We start from the raw sequence: 19447 nt of genomic DNA, 5'->3' as shown, positions 1-19447 counted from the left end.
CAACAGGGGGTCCGTTAAAAGAAGGGATAGGAAGAAGTAAACTTTTTTTTAATTCCTACCCCTTTATATCTATTCCTCAGTTTGAATAATTGGTATAGACACGGATGGAATGGGATGAAAAGGGGGTGGAGGAGACAGGATGTAAAACTGATGAGCAGATGGGATGAAAATGGTCAAGAGGAAAGGTTGAAAGCAGGCGGTAACCTCCAGGTCTGAGTAATGAAGCCTATGTGGAAATACAAAAAACTGCAGTTCATCGAGTGGCCACTAGAGGCTCCACAAAGGAGAAAATCCCCATAGACCCCCATGTTAAAAAGCCCCACGTTACAGCATTATTAAACATGTTTAAAGCCTTTTACAAAAACGATTTTGGTCTCAATAGTTCATTTCTCTATTCGTGACAATTGATGAATTCTATTAATTTTTTTTATTAAGATTTAAAATTCTGAATAATTAGGGGCGTTCCTGCTGTGAGTGACAGGTGTTAGCCTGAGCTAGCACGTAGCGGAGAATCGGGTGGGCGGGTCTCAACGTCCAAGCGTAAAGCTCATCCAACATGGCGACCGCAGGCTCCGCCCACTTCAGGCTTCATTTTCAAAGTTCAGCATCCAATGTGCGACGTCATGATGAGTTTGTCCATAGTATAAAGATTGAAAAGGGTTGAAGGGGATGAAAAGGGATTAAATGTCCCTTTTGAATATACCTTTTTATTGTATAAATTTGTATCCAGAAATGTGAAACACTCTTTAATTGACCAAAGGCTGAGTGTCAATAAAATAAAATTGAGTGCAGTGAGCCACCATGTTTGAATTAGATCCCTGTGTTCACGCTCAGAAACATGAACTGAAGGCGTTAGATTCCATTTGTGTCCGTGTTTGCTCGCTCTCAAAGGATGAAACATCTTTTGCTTTATGAGTTCGGACAAACGTCTATTGTGAAGCTCCAGCTCAAGGCCAGCTTCCCCCTCCCTCCCTCCCTCCCTTCACGCTCCCCCACCTAGTGCCTATCCTCACAACATAAAGGGGGGCCAGTGATGAAGGCTGCTGAATCCTCCTCTCCCACTGCCATCCGAGTAAAAAGCGCCTTTGAAAATGACTCCGGCTGGAACGGCAGCACGCAGCCCCCGAAAGCCACACAGACGCCAAACGAGAGGAGAGCAGCTTGATCCCGATGAGGAAATAATCACCGGCTCTGACGCTTTGTCTTAAGCAGAGTGGATGCTCGTTGAACCACACGAATAATCAGCGATACGCGGCCACGAAAACTTACAATTCTCTGAATCGTCTTCCATCTTTTCCTCGAAGCAAAATCCTTCAGCTTTTAAATCTGAGATGAAGTGTTTTCTGTCTTGGAATCGACAGTGACATTGTTTTTCGTTGGGTCTAAAATAAAACGGCCGTGAGGATGATTGGAAGCCTTTCATCTCTAAGGCCTCTAAGGTTTTTAACAATAACACTGTAGAAAACAATAAGTTGGTCAAAATGATGAATATATATTTATATACAGTGGGGGAAATAAGTATTTGATCCCCTGCTGAATTTGTAAGTTTGCCCACTTCCATAGAAATGATCAGACTCTGGTTTTTATGGTTGTTTACTGGTTATGGGTATAGACAGAATATCAGTCGAAAATGCATAAAAAACACACAATCTAAAAGTTATAAATTGTTATGTATTTTATTAAGGGAAATAAGTATTTGATCCCCAAGCACAACACAAGTCAGTACTTTGTAGAGAAACCTTTGTTGGCAAGCACAGCGATGAGACGTTTCTTGTAGTTGGTCACCAGGTTTGCACACAGCGCAGGAGGGATTTTGGCCCATTCATCTTTACAGACAGTCTCTAAATCCTTCAAGTTTCTTGGCTGCCTCTTGGAAACTCGGAGCTTCAGCTCCCTCCACAGGTTTTCGATCGGGTTAAGGTCTGGAGACTGACTAGGCCACTCCATGACCTTAATATGCTTCTTCTTGAGCCACTCCTTTGTTGTCCTGGCAGTATGTTTTGGGTCATTGTCATGTTGGAAAACCCACCCACGAGGCATCTTCAGTGTTCTTGCTGAGGAAAGAAGGTTTTTGTCCAAGATGTTACAGTACATGGCTGCATTCATTGGCCCCATAATGCGGTGAAGTTGCCCTGTACCCTTTGCTGAAAAACAGCCCCAAAACATGATGTTTCCACCTCCATGCTTAACCGTGGGTATGGTGTTCTTTGGGTCATACTCACGTTTTTTCATCCTCCAAACACGGCGGGTCGAGTTAATGCCAAATAGCTCAACTTTGGTTTCGTCAGACCACAGCACTTTCTCCCAAGCCTTCTCTGAGTCATTTAGATGTTCACTGGCAAACTTAAGGCGGGCCTGTACATGTGCCTTCTTGAGCAGGGGGACCTTGCGGGCACTGCAAGAGTTCAATCCATAACGGCGCAGTGTGTTGCCAACTGTTTTCTTGGTGACGGAGGTCCCAACTGCTTCCAGATCATTAACAAGCTCCTGCCGTGTTGTTTTAGGCTGCTCCCTCACCTTTCTCATCATCATCCTCACTCCATGAGGCGAGATTTTGCTGGAGCTCCAGACCGAGGACAGTTGATGGTCCTTTTATGGGTCTTCCACTTGCGAATAATGGCACCAATAGTTGTCACCTTCTCACCAAGCCTTTTGCTGATGGTTTTGTAACCTATACCAGCCTTGTGCAGGTCTACAATCTTGTCCCTGTCCCCAGAAGTTGGAATGTAAGAAACTGATTCTTAGAGCAGGTGTGCTTTATATACATGACGAGTTAAGATCAGGAGTATTGGTAATTAGTTGACTGAGCACAGCTGTGTGCCACATGCGCACCAGCCAATCTGTAGGAGCCTGAATTCTAAGTGAATTGTTGGGATCAAATACTTATTTCCCTTAATAAAATACATAACAATTTATAACTTTTAGATTGTGTGTTTTTTATGCATTTTCGATTGATATTCTGTCTATACCCATAACCAGTAAACAACCATAAAAACCAGAGTCTGATCATTTCTATGGAAGTGGGCAAACTTACAAATTCAGCAGGGGATCAAATACTTATTTCCCCCACTGTATATATATATATATATATATATATATATATACATTTCAGCTGCAGCATTCCAGCGTCGCTTTCACAAAAAAAAAAGAAAGAAAGACATAGACCGCTATGCATATGCAAATTGGTGGTATGCCATTGCAGATACACCGATCAGCCACAACATTAAAACCACTGATTATAGAAGGGAACAACATTCACCATCCTGAGACAGTTCAGTGATCTGCTGGGAAACTTTTGGACTCGGTATTTGTGTTGATGTTGATTGGCCCAGCAGATCTCTGCATGAGAATAATCAGTTCTCAACGGAGAGACTCCAGACCAACAAAAGATGTGCTGGTGTGGAAGCTGGTCTGACTTCTCAAGGGGAATCATTCTTTGATTTTCTGACCCCAAAATAAACCCGTCTCATCAAGGGCAGATGCTAACTGTTAGCGTAGCAACACTGAATTCCACTATGTTTGCAAATTGCTTGTTTATCTGTATTTAGACCAGTAAGTAAGTTATTTAATTCAGTTATCACAACATAAATCTTGTAATAAGTCGTATGGTAAAAGTTCATTAAGAAATAAGTGCTTTGTTTGTGTGTTTTATGTCAGTATGTACATGTTAGAGAGAAAATGTTTTAATGTTTGCATAAAACCTTGACAATTTAAAGCTTGAAGTGATGGTAGGTCAACAGAAAGCAAGACTTTTATTCATCAGGCAACTAGAGACACATGTCTTAATAAACTATAGTGATGTATTTTTTTAAATTCTATTCTATTTTATCTTAATATTTATCTTTTACACAGTCCACTCTTTCTACCCCTATGTTTGCTGTTGCAATTACTGCAATTACCCCACTGCAGAACAAAAAAAAAGGTTTTCATCTCATCAACTTATATGTCAACAAATATGTCAAAACATTTATGATTTTTTGGCATTTGTGCAAACATGATAAAGAGCTTCAGTTTCTACACGGTTCCACCAGATCTGGGCTCAGCTTAAAAGCAGAAACTCGTCTCAGTGCACACCACATATTCCACGTTCAGATAAAAAAGACACAGCTCACTGCGAGTTCAGCCTCGTTCCTCCCCTCAGCCGCCCACCCGCCCACCTCTGCATGGGTTTGTGATTATTTTACAGAATGCATTTCAGCAATTTCTCATCTGACCTTGATCCATATTATACAGTTAAACTGAGAGTGTTGTGATAGCAACAGTAACCAGAGAGAGAGGTTTCTGCAGCTGTGGGTGAAAACACAGAGGTGGAGTGGATTTCTCCCTGTTTGAACACCGATATAAAAAAAATGGCCTTTGAGTGGATTTAAAACATTTTGATTAAGTGCATAATTTTAATAGTAAACGCAGGTAAAACACAAATTAATTGCACCTCTTCACACCCGTTTTAAATGCACCTGTCAGGGATATTTTTCAGGTTTGTATCATTTGAATTAACATCTCAGCTCCGTTCAGTTCACGTCTCATTTCACATCAATAGTTAATGCAGAAAACTTTGTTCTCTGGACGAGAACAAAGCGTCAAACCTTTGAAGCTGAACTTGTCGTTCAAATGAAACGTTTCTTTTAGGGCTGGGAGTATCCACCTAAATATTCATAGTCTCGATACCAAGGTTAGTATCGCTTTGGTGAGATTGATACTTTTGTTCCAGTTTCTCTTCTATACGTCCAGTTAATTCCTCCTCGCAGAGTTCATGCAGCTTCTCTCCAAGTCCGTGGAGCTTCTCCATCCTCACCTGTAGTAAAACGTTTGATACTCAGATCCTAGAATCACAGCAGAATCACACAACTGGTGCTGATGCTGTTACTAAAATTATTGCTCTCTGAGCAATTTTTATATTTATTATTACATTCTTGCTTTTGTTTCCTTATTTTGCTCAACTGACTTTGTTACTGACTGTATTTTCCACTGTTGTTGTGTTGTTTGCATTGTTATATTCATATTTTTGTTACATTGTTCCTTTTTCTTATTTTACACACATTACTTACATTACTTCTTTCTAAAACAATTGTGTGTAGTAAAATAGGAAATATTTAATTATTTGTTCTGTATTTTATCATAATCAACTAACTAAAAGTTATTCAATGATCATGACATTTCAAGTAAAAAGTATCGGTATCGATATCGGCGATACTAGCCCTGTATTTACTCGGCATCAGATCGATAATAAAATTCCCAGTATCGCCCACCCCTAGTTTCTTTATCCATTCCTTCTTGTTTATTAACGCTTTCTTTCTTCTTCTTTGGCGATTTTTACCAGTGCTGTTGGAAATTGTTTGAAGTTTTGAGAATATCGCCCCCTGCAGAATAAAATGAGATGGTACAACTTCAACATCTGCTCGTTTTCCTCCAAGTTCCTGCCGCTTCCTCCTGATTTCCCAAACTACTCAACAAATCTTCATGAGTGGCGTCAGGTTTTTTGGCGTCAGTTGTAGCATGAAGAAGAAAAACTAAGAAAAATGTTCCAAGAAATGCACCATTTGGTCTTATTTTTGCAGCACTAACATGATCTAAACCAGCTGTAAACAGAAAACGCATGTGATAGTAAGTCAGATAAATTGTGCAGCTACACGTCATTCTTTGCCTGGTATTACAGTTAATGTCTCAAAATATCTCAACAGTTGGAAGACTTCAGTAGTTTGGTCATATAATTTGGTAGAAAGTATTTATGGTGCACAGAGGATGAATTTCCTGACTGATCTCTAGCACCACATCCACCACCAGATGACCAGATTCAACAAAGCAAGTAAAATATGTCTAGAGCAGGGGTTTCACATATTTTCATACTGACTTTCATTGTTCCTAGTGGATCAACTTTTTAGAGATAGGATTTACAGCTCTTTGAAGGGAATCAGAAACCTGTGGATCCATTCCTCTCATAGAACTGCCTGATTCTGATAATTATTTCTTTTTATGATGCCAGCTTGAGGATAACTCGCTTTATCAGGGAGATACTTCACTGGGGAGAAGATTTGGATCAGAATCACTCAAACTTAGACATCTCACCAACGTGTTTTCTATTGGAGAGAAGCTTATGTTTGCATCCGTTTTAAACAGAGTCGTTAAATGAAGAGAAATGATTTAAAGAGCCGGTTAATAAATTCGGTTCATTCACAAACATTTCAACTCTACTGACATTTACAGAGACACTAGAGAAGTTTAGTTTGAGATGAACAAGTCTTTATTTGACTGGTTCATAATGATGTGTTTTTTTTTTTTTTTTTTTTTTAACCACTGCTTGGCTAAAAAAAAGTCAATACAGTGCAGCACACTGTGGGACTCGCATATTAAGCACATAGCCTCCCGACAGACTTCAGTGCCCTTTCACATCTATCGAGCGCAGCCGCTTTAAAGAAGAATATAAATCAATGCGTGTTTTACCTGCTTCTCTCAGAGGTGCCGGATGACTGATTCCAAGTCAAAAAGCCTCCCAGGGCTCATTAGAAGTGGAACAAAACTCCTACTTTTCATCTTTCTGCTTCCTCTAATCAATCTGATGACAGAATTAATGTCGCTCATGTTTGCATGTGCTCGAACAGCGTATGACTGTTTCCGTCAGGATCAATAAGACCTGCTCCGTTTCCCACAAAAGGCTTCAGGAGGCCGACCTCAGTCACGGTCCTACCTGCTGGGCCGGCCAAATCAAAGCAGGGCCTTCTGAGCGAGAGTGAATATGAAAGTTCACACCCTTGACAAGAAGTCAATATCAGAATGTGCACTTGGACTGATGGTAGACATCAAAGTGCTCAGTCTGGTCTTGTGATGATGCCCCATTATTAGGGCGTGCAGTGCAGCCTTAGGAAAGTGGATGCATGAAATCCAGGATGATCCTGAGTGATTACGCCCTTTGGTGCAGATGGAGCAAAGATTTCTATTGTAGAGAAATGTCTTTAGAGGATACGTCCCTTGCTGGCTCCTGCACAGCTCATATTATCAGATGTGTGATGGCGAGCCAGGAGGAATCAGAGGTTCCTGGGCGAGAGAAGTGACGGCGTCCACCTGGTGTCCAAATCTGAGTCAAAACACCCTTTGTAGCCCTTAAAGTTTATTTATAAATGCTTTTATAGCACACTTAATAGGCCTTTTTTTCCCAAAGAGAAGTTTTATACGAAGTTTTATCTGTGACAAACTGCAGAAACTAGGACTGAGTTCTCTGTGCTGACTAAAAACCCTCATCCTTAAACAGATTTCATAAAAGACGACTGGGATTTCAGCCTGGGATCTGTTTAAAAAAAAAAATAAAATAATAATAATTAGATGTTCCATTTTCTGTTGGCACGTTGCACCGCTCCGGTCTATACAACCGGCATCCAAGACAATCAGGACACTTTGTTCGCTGTGAGATGCTCTGTCATGTGTTACAGTCGAGGTGTGAGATCTAAAACCAGAGAGTGAAAGACTGAGACCTGTGCAACAAGACGACAGCCAGTACAGCTGTCTGGATTCAAACCGCTCATATAATGTGAAAACTGACTCACCATTTCAAATGTTTAACTGTTTTATTCAATAAAATATTCAAGTTAACACAACTGGAGCAGTGGTTACTGTTAAAGCCTGGACACATCACACCGACATTAACCCTCTTATTACCTTCAAATCTACACTTTTTATCCTTGGGATCAATTTGACCGCAACAATTTAAACCTCCACAAAATGATTTAAAAAAATGTTTACCTCAGGTATTTTATATTTGTTGACTACTAAAATAACTCTTTAAATAAAACAAATCCCCGCAGACCATCATAAAATCTCACTTAAAATTGGAAAGAGACGCTTTATATCATTTCTAAGTTCATACTCTTGTTATCTATAGCATTTATTGTGAAAAACTATTATCAGGGATAATAATATATATTATTTTGGGGGCAGTGTCTGGGTCAATGTCGCCATTAAATTAGGAAAAGTCAATAAATATGACGCAAAAAAATTATGTTAATCATATATTTAGATACATTAAAAATTGAATGTGGTCAAATTGACCCCAAAAATAATAGAAGGATTAAAAAAATATGCAGTCTGTACATTTACATGCACGTGAAAAAATAAAACTAATTATTGCCTTAATCCGACTTTAACTGGACATTTAAGTGCATGTAAACACGTTATTCCAACTAAAGTCATAGTTCTCCTTATCTGATTAAGACGTCCAGATAATACGATTGGAAATCGATTTTCTCCAACATGTATACGTCTTAATCAGACTTTAACTGGACAACGCATTTGGGCATTTGGATGGACACTTTTCTGTCCATCGTTGCATAAAGCTCCTCCCAAACAACTTGATTGGTCGGGCAGATGTTTGCCAGATCATCATCACTTCCCAACAGAGAGACTCGACAGCAATTTTCCAGGCTACAAACCTTCTGCAGGTATATGAAAGGAAATAACTTTTCACATCTGTATTGAGCCGGGAAGCAAGAAGAAGCTACAACCCATTTGCTTTTACAGTGACACTGTCAAAATGATCTAATGCTACATATACAATGATTATAGAGCTCCGGTAGATGACGTCACGATGCACCAGCAATTACAACGCCGCCATATTGGCAGGAAAGCACGCTTTTCGAATTACTACTGGGTGGACAACTGCAAGGTACTAACTAACTTGTCCTTGTACCAGTTACATCCAAAAATGGTCAACAGCAGCCCCAGGATGCCAGAATAGTCGAGAAACAAACAAAGTAGAAATAACAATCAAAGCGCAATTGAACTTCGAAATTTCTTTAATGCTGCTTTTATTTAGAGAAAAACTGTAATGAAAACAGAGCTGGTGACAATTTAACTGCTGCCACTGAACAAGTTATAGCTTTTGTCGATCATAGTGTAAACGCACCAAGACATATAAATAATAATTCTTAATTTTGGCCATTTTTATCATTATTATTATTATTGTTTATTATGTGTTCTGTATTTAACACATTTATTTAAATCACATTCAAAAGATTCCACACAATCAATTATATTTTTTGTCATTTTATTTAATTTAATGAAATATCTATCAAGGCCGTATTGTTAATATATCTGTGCACATTATTAAAATAAATGGGTTGGATCGTGGGTCACAAGTGTTGTTGTTTTGGTATTTTCTACATCATATCTCTCTCTGTCTTCCTGCTGCATCCTCCTGCAGCTCCTCATGTTCCCTATCCTGCATTTTTCATAAAAACAGTTGGAGGTGGAATGGGGCTGAGGGGAGAACGTGAGCGTGTTTTATAATCTTTTGCAATAAACGAGTTCATCCTCTCACCGTTTCTCAACATTGAATTTTTTTTTTTCAGTTCTGCTTTTCTGTTTTTACCCATTTGTGGTTTGACAACAGCTTCCACTGCTTCCCCTCCTCCTCCTCCTCCTCCTCCCTCCTCCTCCCTCCCTTTACAAGTGCACAAAAGGAAGAAAAAAAAAAAAAACAGAGCCGAGGTGGCTAATAAGCACCTCTACCCCCTTTTCACTGCTACAAGCTGATGTAGCGACCTGGTCACTTGGGATGGATATCAAAGAGAGTCAGGGGGGCTGTTATCTAGAGGTGCAGTGACAGACCCCTGCTGCTGCTGTCCCCCTCATTAGTCCCTCTTCCTCTCTCTTCCCCCCCCCCCCCCCCCCCCCCCCCCCCCCTCCCCTCCCTCGCAGCTTCTCATCCTCAGCACTTGTCACCGTGCCGTCAGCTGCCTGCTCAACTGTAGACACATGGACCAGCCTGGGGACCGGCTGCATGGCAGTGATGGAGAGAAACACAGAATGACAAACGGAAAGAATATGAAAGGAAAAAAAAAATATGATTTGAGGTGTAAGCCAGAATTGTCAGGCGAAGGGGCCCATCTCTAAGAAGTCTAATCCTGCCCTGTAAATGTCTTCTTTCTCCTGTCACAGAGTGAGAATAAAGGAAACCTGGAGCAGGGACGCTGCTCTTTCAGTCCTGTCAATTCAACCTCCCACAACTGGAGACAGGATGGGAGAGTATCGGTCTTTCCAGCAAACGCGGCAGGGTTCGATCCACCACTGACAGATGATACAAGAGCAAGGCAGCAGACTTGGATGACTAACTAACTGCTGCCTGCTCATTATGTGAGTGATTGTGGGGACCGTGCACAAATGCTTGGATTAAAACACAAGTAAGATTTAAAAAACATCCATTAGCGAATTATCTGGCCTGTTTTTATCACTGGATTCTGTCATTTCTTGGTGGATAATCAACCAAAACATAACAAAACAAAACAAAAAGCAGATGAATTATTGACTTAAATGAAACGTTAACTGAAATGTTCCCAGTGCAGCAAAACAAGATTTATGATTGGAAACATCTCTATTTTTTAAAAACACAATTTTATCACTATTAAGACATTAATTTATTTTTTTAATTTCTTATTTCTGTTTCTCATTAACTTCCTGAGACCTGAGCTTTTGTATCATCATCATTTGTATCAGCATCATCTTTCAACAGGAAGTAGTCGTTTTTAATAAAAACAATGTCCTCATATGTGGACATGGGGATTATTTCTTTATCTATATTATAATAATGTCACCCAATATGTGACAAAATACAAAAACTGTGCATTTTAATACCTGAACATGACTTAGCAAAACCAGAACTGCAAACAATGAAGTCCCAATGTCCTCATACAACTACTTGCTACTTAACAAGGTTGTAGCTCGTAGCTATTGATGAAATTTATTAAATTTGTGAGTCATGTCAAACTAGAAATGTTAATAACGATAAATAAATACATGTTAACCATAGAACTTGATGGGGTTTTGTTCCTCATCCACTTTTGTCCTGTGATCGTCTGTAGAATGAATCCATGAATCATGTTTTTACTGACTAGTGTACTGACCCTTTGCTACCACCAGATGGCAGACTAAAATGTCCACTAACAAAGACAACGGGTTTAAATGAAGTAGAATAAGTTAATTGGAGGCGTTAAGTTCATGAGCCTGCAGGTTTTTAAACACTGAATCGTCAAAACCAAGTATTGAGTTTATTGAATCTCCAGGATGACGGACTGAATCAGTAGTTTTTTCATCACCAGGCTGCTCTCCAGAGATGGAAAGACCTTGAAAACCACAGAAAAACAAGATCAGGAGTCCACTGCAGCTCTGCAAGGTTGAATTAAAGTTAAGGTATTACTCTGAAGGAAATGCATCCGCACAATTGCTCACAATTGTCATATTTACATGGACACTGGTGTTCAACTAGAATAAGAGTAAAACTGCCTCATGCCACCTGATCAGAAGGAGTTAATCAGACAACAACAGATCAACAGATCAACAAAATAGTACAGTTTTTAATCTGGTGCTACTTCTGGTGCAGATAAGATGGCGCTATCCCTCAGGTGGTTCTTCTACACTGTGGAGCATGAGCACACGCGTTGTCCAGTTAAAGTCCAATTAAGGCTTATACACGCCGGAGAAAATCAATTTCCAATACACGTTATCTGGGCGTCTTAATCAGATAAGGAGAGCTCTGATTTTAGTCCGAATAACGTGTTTACATGTGCTTAATTTGTCCAGTTAAAGTTGGATTAAGGCAATAATTTATTTATTTTTTCACAGGAAACTACACATCCTGAAATGTCGACTGTATTTTTACAAGAACAGAAGTACAGACGATAAACTGCACCCACCTGCTCACGTGTTTCCACACCCTAATCATCTCCACAGTATTAATCCACCCTGCTTCTCTCAAGCTTTTCCATACCCTCAGTGTGTTTTCTGACCACTGACTCATGCCTTAACCCTTTGACCTGCTTCACCACTCACCTTGTTCCCAGCCTTCCCCTGCTCTCTCCTGTCTGCTTTGTCCTCACCAAGTGTTGTTTTGCTTGTGAAAACAACAGTGAAGGTGATCTGGAGTTTTGTTTATGAGTTCTGCCTGTTATTTTCTGAGCCCCGACGGTAAATACATTTTTATGACAGTCCAGCTAAAATGAAGACGCTTCAGTCTGGAATCGATCAACACTGCCGTCCCAGAAGGCCTCTTTGGACAAACAGTGATCTCGGTGTTTAGTTATTCCCCTCCAGTTTCTATTCTTTGTCCTGTTATTGAGTGAATCTTTTTCCTGTCCTAGCCCCAGTTCACCTATCTGTCTCCACTCTCTAGGCTGGAAAAAACGAGCCCAAACTGTCCCGGCCCACAAAACGAGTCCTTACCAGTGAAAAGTCTTCAGTCCCTGACGGAGAAACAGTTTCTCAGTTCAAATCTTGCATCTGACCAAGTAGAGTCTAAATATCCAGATGTGCAACTGCTCCATCCGTTTTATTGAGAATGCATCAGTAGGTAACCTCGTGGACTTGTTACAGGTAGGTATCCCAGAACGCATTTCACCGCTCCAATTCCTCCCGTCCTCCAGGGTCTATATTTCAGAATGGGACTTGTAAAGCCTAAAATACCAAGTACGCAAGTCCATAGTTTGCGACTTCAGAGCACTTTGTTTTATGGAGGATACCTAAGAAAGACTAGTAACTGATTATGATCCTGCAAGAATCTGCCAGACCAATTAAATAATTTCAGCAGGGCTTTATATGGTGATGGACAGAAGAATAATAGGAGGTTTAGGCTTCTTTAGCTATGTACATAGGTTACACCGTCTAGTTCTTTAAATGAGCCTTAACAGTGACGTTAAACACGCCATCTTGGCACCATGGGGTTGAATTTGCTAGAACAGATGCTTCTGATTGGATGTAGAACAGTCCAGGTGATGCTGAAGCATATTTTTCTTTCTCTGTCATCAAACACAAATGTCTTGTTACGACACTGGTAACTTATTACACCAGGCTACATGTCTTCTCTGTCCTTTCACCTACTTTATCACCTCATCACCTCATCAACCAGTCATGACTCCAACACTCACCTCCTCTGTCTCCTTTCCTGATCAGCTTTCCCCAGTCAACGCAATATAGTCTCTGCCTTCTTCTTTAGATCCTATTCAACCTTCCTATCAAATTTGTCTTTATGTTGCATCATTTTATATAAATGTGGTCTACTAGCCCATGAATTCTGCAAAGAAGGGTACAGAATATGCTAAATAGTTGAGAAGACGTTGATGGGAAGACAAAACGAGTGAAACACTCGTGCACAACCTGCACAACAACAACTGTGCAAACATTCCCCTCACGCTTCCCTTTAATTATTTTTTCCAGTGGCTCTTTATGCAGTCGCACCATGTTTATAATCTGCCTGGCTGTTATCCCTGAGAGAATCTGGGTCTTGTTCTCATACTTGTGACTAATCGTGTGAATGCAGCACTTATCGCGAGACAGATTCTGAAAACACACAGAATCTGCATCATTCTAACTCTGCTCACATTGAATTTTACATAATTTGCACTCGTCCCTGACCGAAATGAAACCACGGTAGCTGCGGATTTATCTGCACATATGTCACAATGAGGATGTGGAGAAGAAGAAGAAGAAGAAGAAGAAGCCTTTGTTTGTCATCCCAGCCTGTTAGGAGGCTGGGGTTAAGGTTATTCCACACCTGGAGCATCGCCACATTCAAGGAGGATTCAATCCCTCGTGCATTTCAACAACTAAGACAAATGAAATCCGTCCTCTCGTCAGAAAAAATCACACATTTCTCACTCCGCTTCCAATTCTTCTGGGAAAGAAAGGGAACAGAAATACTCAGCACCATTTACCGAGACAGATGAGAGAAAATGAGCGAGAGGTTCAACTTTAAGTTGTGGGACGTTGATTGAAACGTTGAGGTTTGAGGAATGATCGGCGTGAGTGATCTTCAGGGTGTTGCAATAGACAGATTAGTGCATCAACAGAGGGATTAGCAGGTGATGACACAAAGACGTCCTCTGCTGCAGAACTGTCACCGTCTCCTCTGCTCAGAGCTTTATTTCTGTGACTTGTTTATGACAGACACGCGCAGCGATCCAGACCTTGAGGCGTGAAGTTTAAAATAATCTGACTGCATCTTCTTCTCCTTCTTCTCCTCCTCCTCCTCACACCATTCTTTGTACTCACGCTCTCTGTGTTCACTGTTCCGCGATGCGCTCACCTGCGGTCGGTCGATAATCTCGGGTGATTGGTTTCATTCTGTTCGTGTGGGACGACGCCGTATTGCACTTTCACAAGCTGCAAGAACAGAGTGGGAAGACCTCCACCTGGGTATTCTGGTGCTGCATAAACCGCCTTAGCTAAAATAAAAACATCCTGCCTGTTTTATTGACTGCACCGGCCATAAATGCCCAAATGGTCAACACGGCGCTGCTGTGTGCATGGATTAAATATAGTCTCGCTCTTCAAAAGTCTTTTCGCAGTGATTCTCTCTGCAGCTCCTAAGTATTTCAAAGATCAAACCGCTGCTAACCCCAGCTGACTTTGAGAAGGTCGCTCACATAATTAGCTGCTCCTGTCTCACTCTGAAGTCTCACTTGTTCTGAATACCAGCAAGCTTTCGGTGTGGTGCTAAACGATGAGGAAATTCAATTTTTGCTCTCTTTAAACATGGCTCACCGCCATTTATACGAAAAAAATCAACTTCATGGATTCGATTTATTCAAGTAAATAGAGATGCACCCGGTGTTTTAACCTCCTGAGACCCTGCGTCCTCACATGGGGGACGATAAGTTTGTCGCCAATTACTGTTCTGCTTCATTTAAACTTCTATCCTCATAACTAGATTGTGGTTGGTGTAAAAATATGATAGCAGTCATTTCAGTGGATTAATTCTTAACGAGCTGTAACTTCGCTAATTAGCAAGAACTCGTTTGAAGACGTTGGGATTTCATTATTTGCAATTCTCTCTTTGCACAGCAATGTTCAGACATGAATTTTTGAAAATCAAAATGGTGGAACAGGTGTAGCTGGTCTGCACCACATCACGCTAAAGAATGAAAGAATCTCATTGCTGCTCATGACTCAGTAACATCTGGTGTGCACTGCTAAGCATTTATTACTCTTATTATCTGATTTACTCTGAGGCATCTGGAACACATTTTCTGCTGTGTAACCTGCAGGTAGGACTGTTTTCTTCTGGTTAGTAAAGACAAAGCAGAATCAGAAATTATTGCTGTATGAAATGGAAAAAGTTTTGAAAATTATCATCTAAACAAGCTCCCTTGGGGAAAGTAAAACCTGTCACAGCTGGAATGAAGAACTAAGAGAACTACAAAAGAATTACAGCTACGGCACGAGAGGGACTGACTGACTAAGGTATTGGGACTTCAGCTTGAATGTAAATTGCCAAGAATTCTTCTCCACTTTTTCTTGCTTTCTTGAGCAGATGCAGTGTTTTTTGTTTTTTTTTGATGAGATTTGGACAAGCTGGTCTTGCAGTGACCAGAGGCAGTGCATGCTATTTTAGATTTTTTCCCCCTCACTTTCTGAAGAACCGGCTCGAGCCACTGTTCATTTCAGAAAAATAAAATTTCACACTTCTGGGTAATTTTTATATAAATATCAATAAAAGAATTAAAAACGAATGATGCCGAAAAGTGTAAGAAACCTGCAGTTCCTCTAATGTCCACTAGATGCTCGCTCCAACAGCGAGTCAATCTCCATAAACGTCCATATTATGAGGCAGACTTTTAGCCCCTGGTATATGTAACAACAGTTATTTAGTTTTTCTGTCATCTGAAATATATTAGTTATTGATTAGTTATTTTGTTGAAATTCAGAAGTCATATTCTTGCCGAACAGCCCAGACCGTATGCAGAACCGGTGCTACGCTGCAGCCTGACGTGTCCCTCCCCAGAAATGTAACTATGCACTGAAGCGATGCAAACCACAACAGCTGTGATTGGTCCACTTGGTAGTAGCGTGTTTAAGGCTTTGGTATTTATGGCTTCTCCGTCTCTGCAATTTTCTAATTGATTGTTTTGGACATGAATGAAGACGGAACACATCAAGGAAAGGTGAAGTGAGGAGGTTTGGGGCTACAAACATTTGTATGACTCGTCTTCGGCGAAATTTCACCGAAATTTCAACAAACGTTTCAGTCGCTATTGTTGAAAAGTGAGTGAGCCAGAGTGATGAGCACACAAGTAAAAAAGGTTTGCACCAGCGTTTAAGTCCTGCAGCACTTTAAATGAGCCTTAAGGCCACGTCCACATGAATGCGATTTTTGGGTGAAGCTGCATAAGTTTTACACGTTTAGGCCGATTGTCATGAATGGATCCATACCTTTGGGGACTGGAAGCACACCTTTTACAAAACAATCTTTTTTCCTTGGCGTCGTGTTGAGAATTTCTCCTTAAAGATAGATCCACTGTAAAACCATATCTAGTTGTAGAAAGACTGACAAATACCCAGCCCTATGCATGGTGCTGTTTCTGCTACAGCCAAAAAAAAAGAAGAAGAAGAGGCGGAGCATGCACACCAACCCATATAAAAATATACATTCCAGATTACAGTATATATTGGACTAAGCCAATCAACAAAGGTCAATATCTGATGCAGCACATCACAAGCCTGTAGCCTGATGTTGTTGTTGTTACGAGACGTCGGGGGCTACAGGGACGAGGGGTGGAGCAATAACATCATTGTGTTGCTGCAAGAAACTCTCCAAGTCCAGTTGCCTTCCTCTCAGCATTTTTTGGATGACTGAGAACCTTCACAGTCTATTAGTTTGGAGCTTTGTGGAGTCAGTCGATGCCAAGATGGGGACAGCTGGAATCTTCCAAACTGCTCTCCAGGAAACCTTCGGCGTGACGACAATCCAAGGCTGCATCTGCCCCGTTTCCGTCCTTCCTTTCTTCAGTGCTGTGAGCACAGTTAAATGTTTATTTACTACTGTGGTCATGGAAACGCTCTGATCGATGACTGGGATTGATCAGCACCAGCAGGCAGCCAGAGCACACAGTGAGCATGTTTTGTCATCTGGCTCTTAGTGTGTTCCTCTCTGTTTTTACTACTTGTTTAAGGTGTTTTTAGGCTCCAAGACGTTATCGACAATCTAAATGTTTGTTCCAGCGGTACTGATCATGAGCAACAAACGCACAAAAAGCAAGATGCACTGGAGACAAATCACAGGTCTGTGTTTGACTGGCAAAGAAACAAAAAAGTTTCAACAAAGATTTTTGATTCTGGATCAACATTTGAATCGATTAAAGTGCTCTACAAGTAAATGCCAAGCATGCAACAGCTGAAAACTTTCCAGCTCACAGAGGTTAGTTTTGGTGGAGTATTCGTTCACAGAACTCTCGCTTTCTTTCTTTCTTTCTTTGCTCTCACGACATCAGCCTTCAACAGCGGAGGGCAGAGGCAGCTGCATGCGCACACAAACACACAAACACACACACACACTGTAAATAACACGAGCGTATGCAACTCCCAAAATGTGTAATGAGCACACACACACTTTCCGTTCTCCGTCCCAGAGGATGAGTGTGTAGCCCGCGGTGGCCACGTTTAACACTGATGTGGATTTAGATACTGTATCTTTACTGCGGAGAAAAGGAAAAAAACATCTCCAGATAAGAGACGTCTCATCACCTCTGCCTCACATTCACAGCCTCCCGCCGCCACACACACACATTCCTCTCGGGTATCTCCGCCACGGATAATGACAGATAAATAAACCATAGGATCTCCACACTGTTTCTGGCACGCTGCAGCCCACCGTGGCACCGAGGTTCACAACAAGACAAAAGCAAGTGTGGCTGAGCTGAGCCGAACGTATGAAAGATGCAGGTCGTTTCCATCTGCTCCGCGCGTTGCACCGGCCGCGCTATCACAATACGGTATTAACCCGGTGACTTCATCGCAGCGTATGCGATCCTCTCTCTCTGTGTCCCTGTTGAGGTATCGCCCGTTTCTGGAGATCATTGCAGATAAATAATTCATGATGCTCAGACGCGGCACGACTGCTGAACGCACGCACACACAACCAGCATGCAACACTTAAGGAAGAGGATAAATGAACATCGCACACTTCACTTTACAACCCTTCTTTGTGTTTCTGGAATAAAAATCTTTTTTTTTTTTTAGCTCATTCTGAACTGTTTGTGTTTTGACGTCCTTCCCTCAGGACACATCAGAACCCTCCAGAGATGCCTGCACACTCCCAACTTGAGGCTGACACCTACAGCCACCAAGTTCTTCGCTCTCACACGGCGTTCACCTTCACACCTGCATGCCGGGCATTTTATATTTGTGGATGCACAAAGGGTAAAAGAGGAGGAGGAGAAGAAGGAGGAGGAGGAGGAAGAAGAGATGTCTCACCTGTTTGTGTGCTCGCACGGTGGATCTGTCCAGGCTGCGTGTTGAGGTGCAGAGATGAAACTTCTGTCTCACCAGCGCTGTTGGAATAAACCTCCCCTCCTCCTTTACGCTCTCTCTCACACACACACTCTCTCTCTCTCTATCTCTGCCCACCCTCCCCTCTATTTCTCTCAATCTGCTCTCCCTCCCTCCCTCCCTCCCTCACCCTCTTTGCTCTTTTTCCCCCCTTCACTCTGTTTTTCCTCTCTTCTCCCTCCTCCAGTGTCTTCCCTCAACCTGCTGCTGCTGATGTTGTCTTTGAAGAAGCATTAGTCGGCAACCCCCACCCCCACCCCCACCTCCACCCCCACCCCCACCCCCACCTCCCCCTCACACACCTTCCCACACAAACAAACACACACCAACACACTGTGTGTATATATGTATTCTACGCAGGCTGAGATCTGATAAGGAGGTTTTAGAGGTGCAATGCGTACCACTGCAGTGCGCTGGAGGGATGCACTCAGATATGATGCTCTGTTAACTTAAACCACGGTGTGTGTAAATGTGTGTGTGTGTGTGTGTGTGTGTGTGTGTGTGTGTGCATCCACCTGTGTTTACTGGTGTCTTCCTCTCCGTGTGTGTGTGCGTGTTCACAGATAAATAAGAGGAACAGACGTGCCATAATAACCGTAGGGCTTCGCTATGTGGCGACAGCGCTGCCAACTTCCTCCCTCCCGCTCATTGTTGGGAGTCATTATCTCACCTCTGGGAAGGGGGGGTGTGAGGCGGGGAGGGGGAGTTTGAGGAGACAGAAAGAGAATACATGTAATGCTCTCAAATTGAAATTCATCCTACCCCCCGTCTCCCTTTATAATCTCATTCAAATTCCACAGTCTGTTGCTCACTCATATTTAAATGAGCACTTGACTAAATCCCTCATGTGCCTTTTGGTTTTTTTCTTGGCCAGCGGCTGGCTGGCTGCCGCGCTCCGACGCATCCCGGCTTCCTTCCCGGACGCTTCCAGGGCAGAGCTGGCGTGCTCTTTATTTTTTTTTTAATTCACATTTTTATCCGTGCCGTGGCCGGCGTGGACCAGGCAATGAGGCTAAACAGATCTAATGTCACGAGTGGCGCCGCGCGTCTCGCTCCGACCAGGGAAGGTAATGGAGCGTGAAGCCACCAAAAGGGCTCCGGACAACACTGTTCTGTTTACAAGATATTTTCATACTTCACGCAG

At 41.9% G+C, this 19447-nt stretch overlaps 1 protein-coding gene across 1 annotated transcript in view; it reads right to left on the bottom strand.

Annotated features, from left to right (window-relative positions):
- The window catches only part of c1qtnf4 (C1q and TNF related 4), a 39511-nt gene extending 21132 nt beyond the window's left edge, over positions 1-18379 (bottom strand). Inside the window, exon 1 of the mRNA XM_047581244.1 lies at positions 18229-18379. The gene's annotated coding sequence lies outside the window, so the exon portion shown is untranslated. The remainder of the gene's footprint in view (positions 1-18228) is intronic.
- Positions 18380-19447: the final 1068 nt, after the last annotated feature.

The sequence above is a fragment of the Mugil cephalus genome, chromosome 3 (genome assembly GCF_022458985.1).
Source record: "Mugil cephalus isolate CIBA_MC_2020 chromosome 3, CIBA_Mcephalus_1.1, whole genome shotgun sequence".
NCBI lineage: Eukaryota > Metazoa > Chordata > Actinopteri > Mugiliformes > Mugilidae > Mugil > Mugil cephalus.
Note: the sequence above shows the minus strand (reverse complement) of the source record. Positions and strands in the feature narration are given on the sequence as shown.